We start from the raw sequence: 15,632 nt of genomic DNA, 5'->3' as shown, positions 1-15,632 counted from the left end.
ATATCTTTTTGAATATCTATTGTTTTCTGATTTCTTCGTCTTTGATCTATTGAATGATTTGCTAAAAAGGCATATTAGTTAATTATTTAATGAGATCAATTGCTAGTTCATCTTCATAATCTGTAATTGTTGTGTAAGATTGAACATGAGTAGCAATTAGGTTTTATTGATTATAATCCCAGTTTTCGATAATAATCTAAAGAAACAATAGGGTGGATTAAATGATTTATGTTTCATAAATTGTTGTTCAGCTTAACTACTTCCTTTTCTTAAAGCAGTTATTAATTTGATGAGGATTACTTAATACCAACTCAGTTAATAATTAGAGTCAATAAGAGTGATGGGCTCGAATTGATGAGTATAGGTAAGTCAGGGGTTTACCTCGCTATTTGGTAAATCTACGTTAAGTATTCTATAAGAGATAATTGTTTTTCTTTTGTCTATGATCAAATCAATGCATTGGAATGCGAATTACCTTGGATTGAAGTTTGTTTAAATTGAAATTTTCATATTTAGTTCTTAAATTTCTGATTTTTTCGGATTTTGTGTTACAACCCCTCCCCTCCCCCCCAACCAATCTTTGTTTCTTTCATTTTCCATTATACAAGTGCACGAAATTTAATAATTCAGTCTCTAGGGTTCGACCTGGATTTACCACTTGCTACAGAAAATATTTCATAATTGGTAGTTTCAGTTAATTTAATTTCTGGTGGATTTAACAACCATCAAGAATTTTGGCACCATTACCGGGGACTAGAATTTATTGGATTTTGTGTTTTGTGTATTCTGTTATTAATTTTGTTTGTGAAGTGTTGCTATTTTTAGGTTTTTGAAAAAAAAAATTTACGGTGTTACTATTCATAAAGAATTTTGGTTGAATTTGGAGGGCGGCCCATACCTATTTTGAAGGAAACGACGCTCTGATCAAGACCAATCAATCATTAGGATTCTATGGCCCCACCCTCTTAAGGCCAAATTCGATTATTTTCTAGGGTTTTTAGGCATTTTTCTATTTTTACTTTAATTTCTTTTTGTTTATGACAAGAACTTCTCAATCTGGTGAGTTGATCTTTGATCCAGAAGTAGAAAAAACAGTTAAACAGTTGAGAAAATTGGCTAAGCAGGCTAAGCAGATTCCGAGTACATCTGAAGGAGTCCAATCTCCAAAGGAGCTAAGTTCGGATTTGGATTCAGAGTCAAATTCTGAAAACAAAACCATGGCTGCTAGAACCTTGAAGGAGTTGGCTGCTCCTGATCTAAACCAACAGCCTTTGTGTATTCAATACCCTGCTTTAAATGTTGCTTTTGAGTTGAAATCTAGACTAATCCATTTGTTGCCTAAGTTTCATGGTCTTGCAGGTGAGGATCCACATAAGCATTTAAAAGAACTTCATGTTGTGTGTTCCAGTATGAAACCTCAAGGAGTTTCAGAGGATCAGATTAAGCTTCGAGCTTTTCCTTTCTCACTGGAGGGCACAACTAAGGATTGGTTGTATTACCTTCCTTCAGGATCCATCAATTCATGGAATGGGATGAAGCAGATATTTCTGGAGAAGTATTTTCCTACTTCCCATGCTGCCAACATAAGAAAAGAAATTTGTGTCATCCGGCAGTACAATGGAGAGAGCTTGTATGAGTATTGGGAACGATTTAAGAAGCTGTGTGCAAGCTGTCCCCATCATCAAATAAGTGAGCAGCTTTTGATTCAGTATTTCTATGAGGGACTTCTACCAATGGATCGTAGTATGATAGATGCTACTAGTGGAGGAGCTTTGGTTGACAAGACACCAGATGAAGCAAGGAGGTTGATTGCTAACATGGCAGCAAATTCTCAGTAGTTTGGAATGAGAATGGATCACACACCTATGAAGGTTAATGAGGTAAGTACATCTAACCTTGAGAAACAAATTTCTGATTTAACTTCTTTGGTGAGGCAGTTGGCTGTAGGGAACATGCAAACTATTAAGGTATGTGAAATTTGTTCGAGTTTAGGTCATGCTACTGACATGTGTCCTGCTTTACAAGAGGATGAATCAATGCAACATGCTAATGCAGTAGGACATTATGGATAGCCATAACGTAGGTATGATCCCTATTCAAATACTTATAATCTAGGATGGCGAGATCATCCCAATTTGAGTTATGGGAATCAACCAGTGCAAAACCGATACCAGCAGTAAAGACCACAAGTGAATCAACCACCTCCACCTCCACCTCCGCCTCCCTCAAATCAAGGTATGTCACTTGATGAAATTGTTAAGGATTTGGATAACAATACACAACAGTTTTAACAGGAGACCAAAAATAGCATTCAAAACATAGAGAGGCAGATTGGTCAGTTAGCCTCATCTGTGAGTAAGCTGGAAGCTTAAGGTTCTGGAAACCTTCCATCACAAACAGTCATGAATCCCAGAGAAAATGCGAGTGCTATAATATTGCGGAGTGGGAAAGAAGTTGATAATCAGACTCCACATGAGTCAATGAAAAAGAAGAAGCAAGGAGAAAAAGAGTCTGAAGTTCCTAAAGTTGAGGTAAATACTGAACCTAAACTAAATAAGGTTAATAATTCTATTCTTCCTCCATTCCCCTGCAGGTTGGCTAAAACGAAGAAAGAATAACAAGAGAAAGAAATTTTGGAGACTTTCAGGAAGGTGGAGGTGAATATACCTTTACTTGATGCGATCAAACAAGTTCCCAAGTATGCTAAATTCCTTAAGGAACTATGCACTGAAGGAACGGAAGCGTGAAAAACACAAGTTTATACCATTGAATTCAAAAATTTTCACCTAGGGTCACATGCATCATGCAAGATTTATTTTTATCTATTTGATTTCAATGATAAACAACATATTAAAACTCTTTTAATATGTTTTTGGATCTGTATTTGCCATTTAAGATTTTAAAATTAATCAGATTAATTTTAGAACCCTAGATTAAATCAAGAACGATTACACTAACCTCTTGATGCACTGCAGCGTGTCTGCGCCTTTGAGATTCGTCTTCAGGACACCAGATGTTGTCCCTCTAGCTTGTCCACACCAAGAACACCTATGGCAGCCCTTGAATAGCTTCTAAAGCTTTTTCTATTAATTAGAAAATCAAGTTCTACCTTTTAAGAGATTAAAGATGTAAACAGGACACTAGAAACAATTTCTAGTGTTCTTAATTCAAGAGATTGATGGCTAATCTCTTTGAATTGATAAGAGATGAAGAAGAAGAGATGAAAACCCTCAAAGTGGCGTGACAAAGGAGTGTGGCTGCTGGTTGTATTTTATTTTCTCAAAACAACACTTAAATAGATAGGTCAACACATTAAACCCTTGCCACATGTCACCCTTTGATTAGCTCTAGGTTTAAGTGACCCAATCACATTGTGCCAAGTGTCAAACCTATATTTAATCTTGATTTTAATCATCTTACATGATTAAAAAACATTTGGCAAGCTTATGTGTTATGCCATGTGTCACCATCTCATGGTGCCACATGTCACACTGCAAAATGACCAAAATGCCCCTGTGTCTTAATTTTGAGTTTTTAACCCAAAATAATTATTTTTCTTCTTCTAATTAATTTATATCAAATATAAATTAATTAATTAATCTCTATTAATTAATTTCTCATTAATGAAATTCATATTTAAACACTTTAAATATAAATTTAATTTATACTACACATCCAATAATCTAGATTTGGTTTCAAGTCATGCTAGGGACTTTGCAATTTAATTGCAAACCAAACCTATTTAATTAATCAATTAAACTCTTTAATTAATTAATTAAATCATATTTAAATAGGCGATAACTTGTGTATGCGTGTGACTTACTAGGCTCATCACTAATTGGCAATGAGACATGATATCAACTCTTAATATCATCAGAACTCTTTCTTACCATAAATGATTTCTCTAAATCATTTTATGAACCTCATAGACCATGGTTAACACCTAGCATAGCATGCCATGGCCACCCAATTAGTAATAAGGTTTACCTTAAATGAACCTATAATCATATGTTACCATGCACTAGAATCTCTGTTACAAAATCCCAACTCAGCCGAGTCATGGTTTATGTCAAACTCCATTTGCTATGAATATTATGTTCTCTTTTAATTCCAATTCTTGATTAAAAATTTTCTCATCGTAAACTCTTTTCGAATAAATCTATCTGTCTGCCAGAACTTGAAACATCAAGAACAATTAAATGAACATAGGATTTTATCTCTATTTACTTAGAGGAACAGATTCCATCTTGATCAACACCTACCTCCATATATAACTAGTAGGAGCCAACACATGCCCATATACCCATACACAGTACAAGTATGAAAGCAGTATCAAACTCAAACTACCTATATACAATATAACTGTGTTATCTCGGGTCTAAAGATTATATGCACTGATATGATTTATGACAAAACATTGACAAGAGTAAACTCCATGTGCTTGTCATAAGTGTCACTGGTTCGGCCTACTTATCATTTATAAGTGCCTATCATGTTTGTTATATGGCCTGAGACTCACCATTCCATCTTATTTATATCTCATATAAATAACTTGGGAACAAACATGAATACAATCTTTCTGGATAAGTCATGTCCTTATTATGAAGTATCCTTGATTGTGAACCTATTTATGATACTTTGTGCTAGAAATATTGTCACTCATATTCTTAACAACTTAAGAATAATATTTCTAACAAAATATCAATGGATCTTTTCTATTACACATAAATATATTATGTAAACGGAAAAGTGAAAATGCCTTTTATTAATAAAATATGTACAAGATACGTACTAAATGATATGCTCTAGGGCATACTACTAACATGCACTACAAAGCGCAAGTTGATTAATAATTAGAAGATCAGTGTGGGAAAAAATGTGTAGGCATTAATTCAGCAAAAATTACCCCCTAAGTGTAAGGATCCAGGTTCGTTTTCTATTCTCTGCAGAATAGGTGATTCTAAATTTGAACATGCAATGGCAGATTTAGGAGCATCTATTAATATTATGTCAAATTTAGTTTTTCAAACTTTAAATTTGGGTCCTTTGAAAGAAACCAATGTTATTATTTAGTTAGCTGATCGTTCTAATGCTTACCCATTGGGAGTAGTTGAGGATGTGTTGGTGCAAGTTGGAAAATTGATTTTTCCTTGTAGATTTTTACATTATGGATATGGAGGATAGTGTTCCCATATCAAAGTCAGCTTTGATTTTGTTTGGAAGACCTTTCCTAAAAACTGCCAAGATAAAAATTCATGTGGATGATGGTACCTTAACTATGGAGTTTGATGGAGAGACTGTAAAATTTAATATCTTTGATGCCATGAAGTATCCTGCTGATGATCATTCTATCTTTTCTATTGATGTTGTTGATACAATTGTGTAGAATGTTTTTGAGTTAAGCATGGAGGATGAGTTAGAAGTGGTGATTAGTCAAGGAATTCAAGAAATCAATACCAATCCACCATTAAGTGTAGACGTTCAAGAGGTAGTAATGGCATTGCAGTCATTACCTCCTGTTCCAAAAAGGTATGGAGTATCAAAGATCGACTTACTTGTATCTCACACAAAATTATTACCTTCTGTGGTGCAGGCACCAATTCTTGAACTCAAGCCTTTACCTGAGCATTTGAAGTATGTTTACTTGGGAGACAATGAGACACTTCCAGTTATCATCTCAAGTAATTTAACAAAGATTCAAGAAAATGGATTGATTAGAGTTCTGAGAGTACACAAGGAAGCAATTGGATGGACAATAGCTGACATCAAAGGTATAAGTCCATCAATGTGCATGCACAGGATTTTACTAGAGGATGAGGCTAAACTGAGTAGAGAAGCTCAAAGGAGGTTGAACCCATAGATGATGGAGGTTGTAAAGAAGGAGATTTTAAAGCTACTGGATGCAGGAGTTATTTACCCAATTTCAGACAGCAAATGGATAAGTCCAGTCCAAGTAGTGCCAAAAAAATCAGGAGTCACTGTGGCAGCAAATCAAGATAATGAACTTGTCCCAACAAGGATTCAGAGTGGATGGCGAATGTGCATAGACTACCGCAAGCTAAATTCAACAACAAGGAAGGACCACTTTCCACTGCCATTCATTGATCAGATGCTTGAGCGGTTAGCAGGTAAGTCTTATTTCTGCTTTCTCGATGGCTTTTCTGGATATAATCAAATTGTGATTGCACCGGAGGATCAAGAGAAGACTACTTTCACTTGCCCTTTTGGAACTTTTGCTTTTAGAAGGATGCCCTTCGGGCTTTGTAATGCACCTGCCACATTTCAGAGATGCATGATAAGCATATTTTCATATTACATTGATACTTGCATTGAGGTGTTCATGGATGATTTTACTGTGTATGGTGATTCATTTGATGCATGTTTACATCATTTAAATTCTGTTCTTGAGAGATGCATTGAGAAAAATCTTGTTTTGAATTATGAGAAGTGTCATTTTATGGTGGAACAGGGGATTGTTTTGGGTCATGTTGTCTCTAATAGGGGTATTGAGGTGGATAAATCTAAAATTGATTTAATTGTGAACTTACCCTACCCCACAACTGTGAGGGAAGTACGCTCTTTTCTTGGTCATGCAGGTTTCTATCGCAGGTTCATTAAGGATTTCTCTAAGATAGCATTGCCTTTGTCTAGACTCTTGCAAAAAGATGTTTCTTTTGAGTTCAGTGAAGAGTGCAAGGAGGCTTTTGACAAATTAAAAGTTGCATTGACATCACCCCCTATTATCCAGGCTCCTGATTGGACTATACCATTTGAAATTATGTGTGACGTGAGTAATTATGCAGTGGGAGCAGTTTTAGGGCAGCGTGTTGGGAAGCTCTTTCATGTGATTTATTATGCATCCAGAACACTCAATTCAGCTCAGCGCAATTATTCTATGACCGAAAAAGAGTTTTTGGCTATAGTTTTTGCTTTAGATAAATTTTGGTCATATTTGCTTGGTTCTAAAATAATTATCTTCTCTGATCATGCAGCGTTGAAGTATCTCTTAGCGAAGAAGGAAGCAAAACCAAGGTTGATTAGATGGATCCTTCTCCTGTAAGAATTTGATCTTCAAATCAAGGATAAGAAAGGAGCTGAGAATCTGGTAGCAGATCATTTGAGCAGGTTAGTGACATAAGAAGATCCACTTCCTTTGTAGAAACTTTTTCCTGAAGAGCAGTTATTTAAATTGCAAGGTATGATCCCTTGGTATGCTGATTTGGTGAATTATTTGGTTACTAAGGTTGTGCCTTTTGATTTGACTAGAGCTAAGAAAGAGAAATTGAAAAGTGAGGCTAAGTATTATGTGTGGGATGACCCATATTTGTGGAAATTTTATTCAGATCAAATTATTTGGAGATGTGTTCCTGATAATGAGATTCAATCTATTCTTGCTTTTTGTCATGCCTATGCATGTGGAGGTCATTTTGGACCCAAGAGAACAGGTAGAAAAATATTAGATTGTGGTTTTTACTGGCCCACTATATTTCGTGATTCATATTTGATTTGCAAAAATTGTGAACAATGTCAAAGAACAGGAAGTTTAACCCGTAGGAATGAGATGATTCAGAATCCAATACTTATTTGTGAGATTTTTGATGTGTGGGGTATTGATTTTATGGGTCCATTCCCTTCTTCTTTTGGCTTTGTTTATATATTACTTGCTGTTAATTATGTTTCAAAATGGGTGGAAGCCAAAGCCACCAGGACTGATGATTCTAAAGCTGTCGTAGGTTTTATCAAGTCAAACATTTTTAGCAGGTTTGGAGTTCCTAGAGCTTTGATCAGTGACTGGGGCACACATTTTTGTAATAGAACTATTGAGGCATTGTTGAGGAGATATGGTGTTTTCCATAGAGTATCTACAGCTTATCATCCTCAAACAAGTGGGAAAGTATAGGTGTCTAACAGAGAGATCAAGTCTATTTTGGAAAAAACAGTGAAGCCAAATAGAAAGGATTGGAGCCTTAGACTTGATGATGCATTGTGGGCTTATAGGACTGCTTATAAGACACCCATAAGTATGTCCCCCTTCAGATTGGTATTTGGTAAGTTGTGCCACCTTCCTGTGGAGTTAGAACATAAGGCTTATTGGGCTGTTAGACAATGTAATTTGGATTTGGATACTGTTGGTGTGGAAAGAAAATTACAATTGCAGGAATTAGAGGAAATTTGACTTGAGGCTTATGAAAACTCTAAGATCTATAAATAAAATACTAAGGCATTCCATGACAAACTAATTCTAAGAAAGCAGTTTATGGTTTGACAAAAAGTTTTATTGTATAATTCCATATTGAAGCTGATGCCTGGTCAGTTGCATTCTCGTTGGATTGGACCCTTTGTTGTTACTAATGTGTTTCCTTATGGTGCAGTTGAAATTCAAAGTTTAGGAACTAATAAGGTGTTCAAGGTCAACGGTCATAGACTCAAGCCATTTTATGAAGGGTTTCAGGAGCATACAGTGGAGGAACTCAAATTGAGTAACCCAATTTATGAGGATTAAGGAGCTTTGCCATGTCGAGCTGACGACGATAAACAAAAGCGCTTCTTGGGAGGCAACCTATGGGTGGCTTGTTAGCCACAATCAGATTTGTTTTCTTTCTCTTATCTTATTTTATTTTATTTTCTAGCAATTTTTTTTTCTTCTTTTCCTTTGCATTTGGCCTTTACATTGGGGACAATGTAAGTTTTAAGTGTGGGGGAGGAGTAATTTGTTGCTTTAATTTAAAAAAAATAAAAATAAAAAATAAAATAAAATAAAATAAATTTTATTCTCATAAGCTTGATTCATGATTCTATATTAACTCTCGAAGAGAAGTTCTTTATCTTTGAAATGACTTTTCTATTTAGGTTGAATTTTTAAAATTTTAGGCAAGGTAATAGTAACTTTAATGATGGATTTTCCCTCTTCTCCATACCATAGAGCAATTTTTTCTTGCATAAATCATTTAAGCTTGATTTAATGATAAAATGATTAGTTATGTGTGCTTTAAACTAATGTCATGCATATTTCAGAACTTTGTTTAATCTATCAGGGTACTTTATAATATGTAGATACATAAATTGGGGGAAATAAAAGGCTGAACTTGAAAATTGCTCCGCTATTCTAGTTAAGCAAACTAACCAGGGGTCTTCATGAATCCCATATCGATTCTCAGGCCAAAAGCTAGCTAGGATATGAGCAAGGTACTTTTCTGAAGGTGACGGTTGAAATAAAAAAAAAAACTGTGACAAGAGAGAAGTACCAATTTCAAATATAAAAAAAAAAGGGCATTTCTATCTCCCCTAAGATTTGCAAAGAGTTATAATTGTTGTGCCTTGATAAATTAACCTTGTGTTTTGGTATGTATTGATTTAAAATTTTATGAAACTTTAATTGTGTGAGCTTAACTGATTTCAAGCCTTTTGTTTTATGTTGGAAAATGGTTGATATATTGGTATGGTGTTGATGGAATTTGTTGTGATGGTTATTACCTTACTTGCCTCTTCTTTCAAACTTTTAATCTTTTGTTAGAGAATGTTATGATAGGGTGAAGTTAAGGAACTTCTAAGTGGAGTTGATTAAGAATTTAAGTCATGCTTGAGGACAGGCATGGAATAGGTGTGGGGGAATTTAATAAGCGCATAATTTATTAATTTTACTTTCATCATTTTTAGTGTTTCTAGGGTATCTTTATGCCTAGTTCAGCTGATTAAAGTATAATTATCTATTAGGCATATGTTTAGAGAGTTGTTGAAATAATTGTGTTAAATGGAGAAATTGTTAGCTTTGCATTAATTTGACTATTGCTGTATTTTTCAAGGTTTTGGTGAAGTCCCAAAACATAGAAGTGTGGAAGGAAGCTTGGAAAGGTCAAAGGATTGAGAAGCATTGTTGATACAAAGTACACGGGTCGTGTAAGCACAACCATGGACCTGTGTAACATTCTGCCAGAAGAAATCCAAAGAACTGAGGAAGAAACAAAGTACACGGATTGTGTAAATTGGCCCATGTAAATCCTGGAGACCCGTGTAACCTTCTGTGCCAATGCTAAACATGCCCATTCAGCTCCAGTAGGTTACACGGTCCTGGGCCGTGTAGTGATACACGGGCCGTGTATCCATTGACAATCAGTTTCCTGATTTTGCTCCAGTTACAGTTTTTAACAGAGACTCTAAAAACCTAACCCTAGACCATTTATTATAAATAGAAGAAGTAACAGCCGACTCAAGGATCCCAATTCAGCAGCCTCTTCATTCGTCTTTTAGAATTCTTCTTTTTCCTTTATTTTTCTGTAAGCCATGAACATGAGTGGCTAAGTTTTTAATTTAGTTCAAGGGATTCAAGTTCTTTTGCTTGATTTGTGAGACCAGGTTCTTAATTTAATTTATGTCTTTTTGAATATCTATTGTTTTCTGATTTCTTCGTCTTTGATCTATTGAATGATTTGCTAAAAAAGCCTATTAGTTAATTGTTTGATGAGATCAATTGCTAGTTCATCTTCATAATCCGTAATTGTTGTGTAAGATTGAACATGAGTAGCAATTAGGTTTTATTGATTATGATCTCAGTTTTTGATAATAACCTAAGGAAACAATAAGGTGGATTAAATGATTTATGTTTCATAAATTGTTGTTCAGCTTAACTACTTCCTTTTCTTAAAGCAGTTATTAATTTGATGATGATTGCTTAATACCAACTCAGTTAATAATTAGAGTCAATAAGAGTGCTGGGCTCGAATTGATGAGTATAAGGAAGTCAAGGATTTACCTCGCTGTTTGGTAAATCTGCGTTAAGTATTCAATAAGAGATAATTGTATTTCTTTTGTCTATGATCAAATCAATGCATTGGAATGCGAATTATCTTAGACTGAAGTTCTGCTACCTGGAACACATCTAGAACGTTTGAAAACACTAGGAACGATTGTAAACACGACCCTTTTCTGAGATAGCTCACTTGACACTCAGACCGGGCTAAAAACTCGGTCTCGAGTGCTGATGAGCTATCACTGATCCGATTGTACCTAAATGAAATAAAAAAATTATTAACAATTATCATATAATTATATTAAATTTTCGGGCATTAAAAAAAATAAAAAAAAAAATCTCACCAAGCAATCAGGATCATCTAACGATTGCTTTTTTCAAACAGTATCCGATCTAAGTGAGCTCAGTCCTTTCTCAAAGGTCTTGATGTGCTGAGTCCATCGGTGGTCTCGGATTATAGATCCGACAATCAAATCGTTGGAAAGCTGATCAAAAAGCTTGAAAAAGACCCATTTTCTTTCTCTTCACCGATGCTGAAAACAGCCACCAAATCTGGTATGGTGGGTCTCATCTAAAAGTACTTTTTACCAGGAGTCCGTAGCCACTTGAATCACTCCAATTGAACGTCAGGATCACTAAATATGAGCATTCAAAGTTTGGAACTCATTTTTCTGTCTCTAACAAAAACTATTGCCACCACCGCTCATAACTGTGTCCTTAACTTGCCAACGTCGCCTAAAGTGCTTGGTCACTCACTGGTCGGTCACCATCCATGAGTGTGGTGTTGGCTAGAGCAAAACAAGGAGAGAGAGAGTTAACGTGAGAGGGAAAAAGGGAATGGGTTGGGGGATCTATTACTGGAAAAAATTTCAACTTTCCTTTTTATTTTTTTTTTCTTTATCTGACGCAAATCACGTCCTGCATGGCCAACTTTCTCTTTATTATTATTATTATTATTATTATTATTATTATTATTATTATTATTATCACCAAATCCAATAAAATAAATTAATAAAATTTAATTAAATTTCCTTATAATATAACCAATTAATAATTTAAATACCACTACTAACTATTTAAATTATTTTATTTAACTAAAATAATCAGTATATTAAAATATTTATGTTTCAATACTAAATAAAATATTTAAAATTTATAATAGAGTTTAGATATAAATAATAACAATAATGTACTCACATTTAAACTCTTAGAACCATACTTAATTGATAGAGAATTTTCCATAATATTAATAATATAGCTTTCCAATTAATTATGAATCTGATTAAATACATTGGAACAATAAAATTTCAATGGAAATATTATTAACATGTAAATATGAATAAAATTCTCTTAAATCAAAACTAGTAATTATATTTAAAATGTTTATTACAATTAAATAATATATATCAAAATATATGTATTTACAAGTAGCATTTTTTATTAATAATAATAAAAATCTAAGTATAAATAAAAGCATAATAATACTAGTACTTTAATATTTAATATAATATTAAAGTTTAAAAACTAATCATTTAAATTTAAAATTAAAACTTTAAAATAATTTTACAAAATATGTTCAAAATAAATAAAATATCATTAAAATAATCATTTAATAATTTATTCAAATTTTATAAATTTTCAGTAAATGTCTCTCATTTTATCGGTTTTATAACCATAACAATGGAGTATATAAGCTCCTAATAATCAAAACATAATTTGTAACATATTATAGTTGAAGGGATGGGGGGATTTTTACTTAATTAAAGGACTATTAAGGAAGGGGAATGAAAGATTGAAACTGAAAGAAAACAAAGAGCCATAATAAAAATCGTAGCAGAGGAATGGCCACTAAAATGGAGATGGAGAACCTATTCTCGCCATATAATATGCCGCTTGGCCAAAAAAAATAGGCTCCCACTTGGCAATACTGTGTCAAACTCTTTTAAAGTTCAGCTTTAAAATATTTATATAGAATTTTATGTGTGGGGCTAAAAGAACATACGCACAGAAGCTTCTAAGCTAGAGATTAAAATTCAAGTGACTGAATGTTTGCTTGCGTAGAATTTTCCAGATCTGCAATTGTTAATTTTAATTTTAAGTATCCTTTAGCATAATTCACATCTACACATTTTGGTCTCCTGCTTAACTTGTGAAGGCATAAGGAGATTTGGAAGCCTTCAATTGCCTCCCAAGCCTGTTCTATTTCCTGCAAATTCAATGACTAAAGGATGGAGGAGAATCATTGTCAAAGTTAGTTGATTAGTTGATTTTATAAAGTAGGTCATATGATTTCACTTGTAGCAATAAAGCATAATGAACTTCTTTTCACATGCCTTCAGTAACGATTATGACATTAGTATGTGAACTTTCTAAGCTTACAAGAGAATTTCAACCGCAAAAGATGCCATGTAGAATTAGATAAAGCAGCCAATGAATTAATTCATAAGCTAAAGCTATGTTTGGTATGATGTAATGTAATGTAGTCAATTATTTAATTAAATGAATGATGTAAAGTAATATAATATAATTATCATTGTGTTTCTATATTTAGTTACAAAATAAAAATATAAGTAATTTAATAATAACTTTTAGACCAATTACATAAAAAATGCCAAACGTTTATGTCAAATCAAGATTATAGACAAAACTTTTTTAATTTTATGCGAAATATCTAAACTTTTAACATTTTTCACGATTATATCTAAATGGGTAAATTTGAATTTGAAAGCTAATGGTAAATTACAATATAGTTTTATTTGATTAATAAATAAAAGTTTTGAATATAATTATGCTTTAACATAAACGTTTGATATTTTTAGTCTATTGATTAAATTTTATATTTAAAAAGAAAATACATTTTATATTTATTTTTAAATGAAATTTTATACTAAAAATATTTTTATTAATTAAAATTAATATAATTATATTTTGAATCAAGCCAAACAAACTCATACTCATCAACTTCATACTCTCTCTCTCTCTCTCTCTCACGAAAGTCATCTCTCTCTCTCTCACGAAAGTCAGTTTCTCTGAATATCTACGTGTACCTTGGAGTTAATTCGTATAAAGTAATATAAAATGTTCCTAATTCTAAAGAAGAAAAAAAAAATTAACAGATAAAGTTAATTAATACAATGAAAACCAATCATTTATATTATCGTACAGTATTTAGGTTTACAAAGTAATAATTTAATACCAAAAAGTTAATTTACATAAAATGTGATGAATAGAGATTAAAAGCATAGTTTTCTTAAAATTCAAGAATTATATATATATTTCAGTTTTCCAAAATAAAAATTGCAATCTATCCAAAAAAAAACAGTTTGCTCTATAAATTTTTTAAATAATAAAAATATAAATTTCTTATCATAAATAATTGTATGATATTTATAATAAAATTTAACTTTGAAATTTAAAATATTATGCATTTTACAAAGTTGAATCAGCAAATTTACTTTGAAAATAAATTAGATTGGACTAAAAATTTTTACCAAGATGATTCATTGAAATTGTTAAAAAAAAAAGTCTAACTTTTATAGTTTAATTAAAATTCCTTTTTTATAAATTTTTTACTTTATTAAATTACTATTTAATTCTTATATTTTAATGAACTCAATTATTTATTTCTTATATTTTGAAAAATATATTATTTAATATCTGTGTTTTACTTCCATTTGACTATTTATACCCTTCGTCAATTTTTTCGTTACTCAATGTTAATCAAAGTAATATTTAATCATTTTATTTTACTGAAACTAATTAATTAATTCATGTATTTTAGAAAAACATAATAGTTATTATATATAATTTAATTTTACTAACTATTTAATCTCATAAATTTTTTTATACCTAAATTGTCCTAATCATCTCTCACTTATTTCTCTCTTACTCTCCCTTATTTCTCTCTCCATTTTTCTTCTCTTCTCCACCCACACCTCTCTCCCATCATTCTCTCTTTGTTTTCATCGTTTCATAAAATTATACAAGTTGTTTGCAAAAAAAAGGTTAATGAGTTTCCTTAAATTTCTAATTAATTAAGGAAAATTATTCCATAGTAAAGTAAACACAAAAATGATATCAAAAAATTAGATAAAAATACTTGAACAATTTAAAAGATATATTTGTATATTCATTTTGTCTGCACATCTCCAAGAATATATTTTTTAAAATATTTTATTTTTCAAATATATTGACCAACTAAATAGTTTCACTAAAATAGATAGACTAAATGATAATATTTTTTAAAATACAAAGATCAACTAATTAGTTTTCTTAAAATATAGGAACTAAATAATAGTTTGTCTAGCATTGACTAACAAAAAATTAAATTAAAGGACTAAATAGATTGACGGAAGTAAAATATAGAAACTAAATAGTGTATTTTTTAAAATATAGGACCAAATAGTTAATTTTGTTAAAATATAGGAGCTAAATAATAATTTCCTCTAATTTTTAATTCAAAATGATTCCAAAGTTGACCAACTAACATATTATTGTTTGCAAAAAATTCTAATCTAATTTTATATATGAGATTTTCATTAATCTAGAAACCAAATAAAAGAATGCTGGTAAGGTAGCTATCAAAATGATGTTTTCAATAAAATTATTGAAGGTAACAAAAAAAAACCGGTAGATATTCCGCAAGCTACCTGATTAGATTTACTGTTTTCATGAGTCTCTTTTGCTGACTCACTTTCCTCCATCTTTAACAGCTCAAAACTTGCATATTCTTGGCCTTTTCACTCCTCTGAACTCATCTTCTTGTGAAAATTGCTGTAAATAGACAATGCAAAAGTTGCCTTTTACTAGGCAAGAATTTGCCTAGATCCAGTCCATCGTAGATCTAAGACACAAAATATATAGTAGGACGTATTTATGGATCCCA

General features: G+C 32.0%; 1 non-coding gene across 1 annotated transcript; it reads right to left on the bottom strand.

Annotated features, from left to right (window-relative positions):
* Window positions 1-1,580: 1,580 nt before the first annotated feature.
* On the bottom strand, window positions 1,581-1,687 carry LOC131181177 (small nucleolar RNA R71). Its single transcript, XR_009149805.1, has one exon. It is a non-coding gene; the product is annotated as a small nucleolar RNA R71 (small nucleolar RNA).
* Between the last annotated feature and the right edge of the window lie 13,945 nt (window positions 1,688-15,632).

The sequence above is a fragment of the Hevea brasiliensis genome, chromosome 6 (assembly GCF_030052815.1).
Source record: "Hevea brasiliensis isolate MT/VB/25A 57/8 chromosome 6, ASM3005281v1, whole genome shotgun sequence".
NCBI classification, from domain to species: domain Eukaryota; kingdom Viridiplantae; phylum Streptophyta; class Magnoliopsida; order Malpighiales; family Euphorbiaceae; genus Hevea; species Hevea brasiliensis.
Note: the sequence above shows the minus strand (reverse complement) of the source record. Positions and strands in the feature narration are given on the sequence as shown.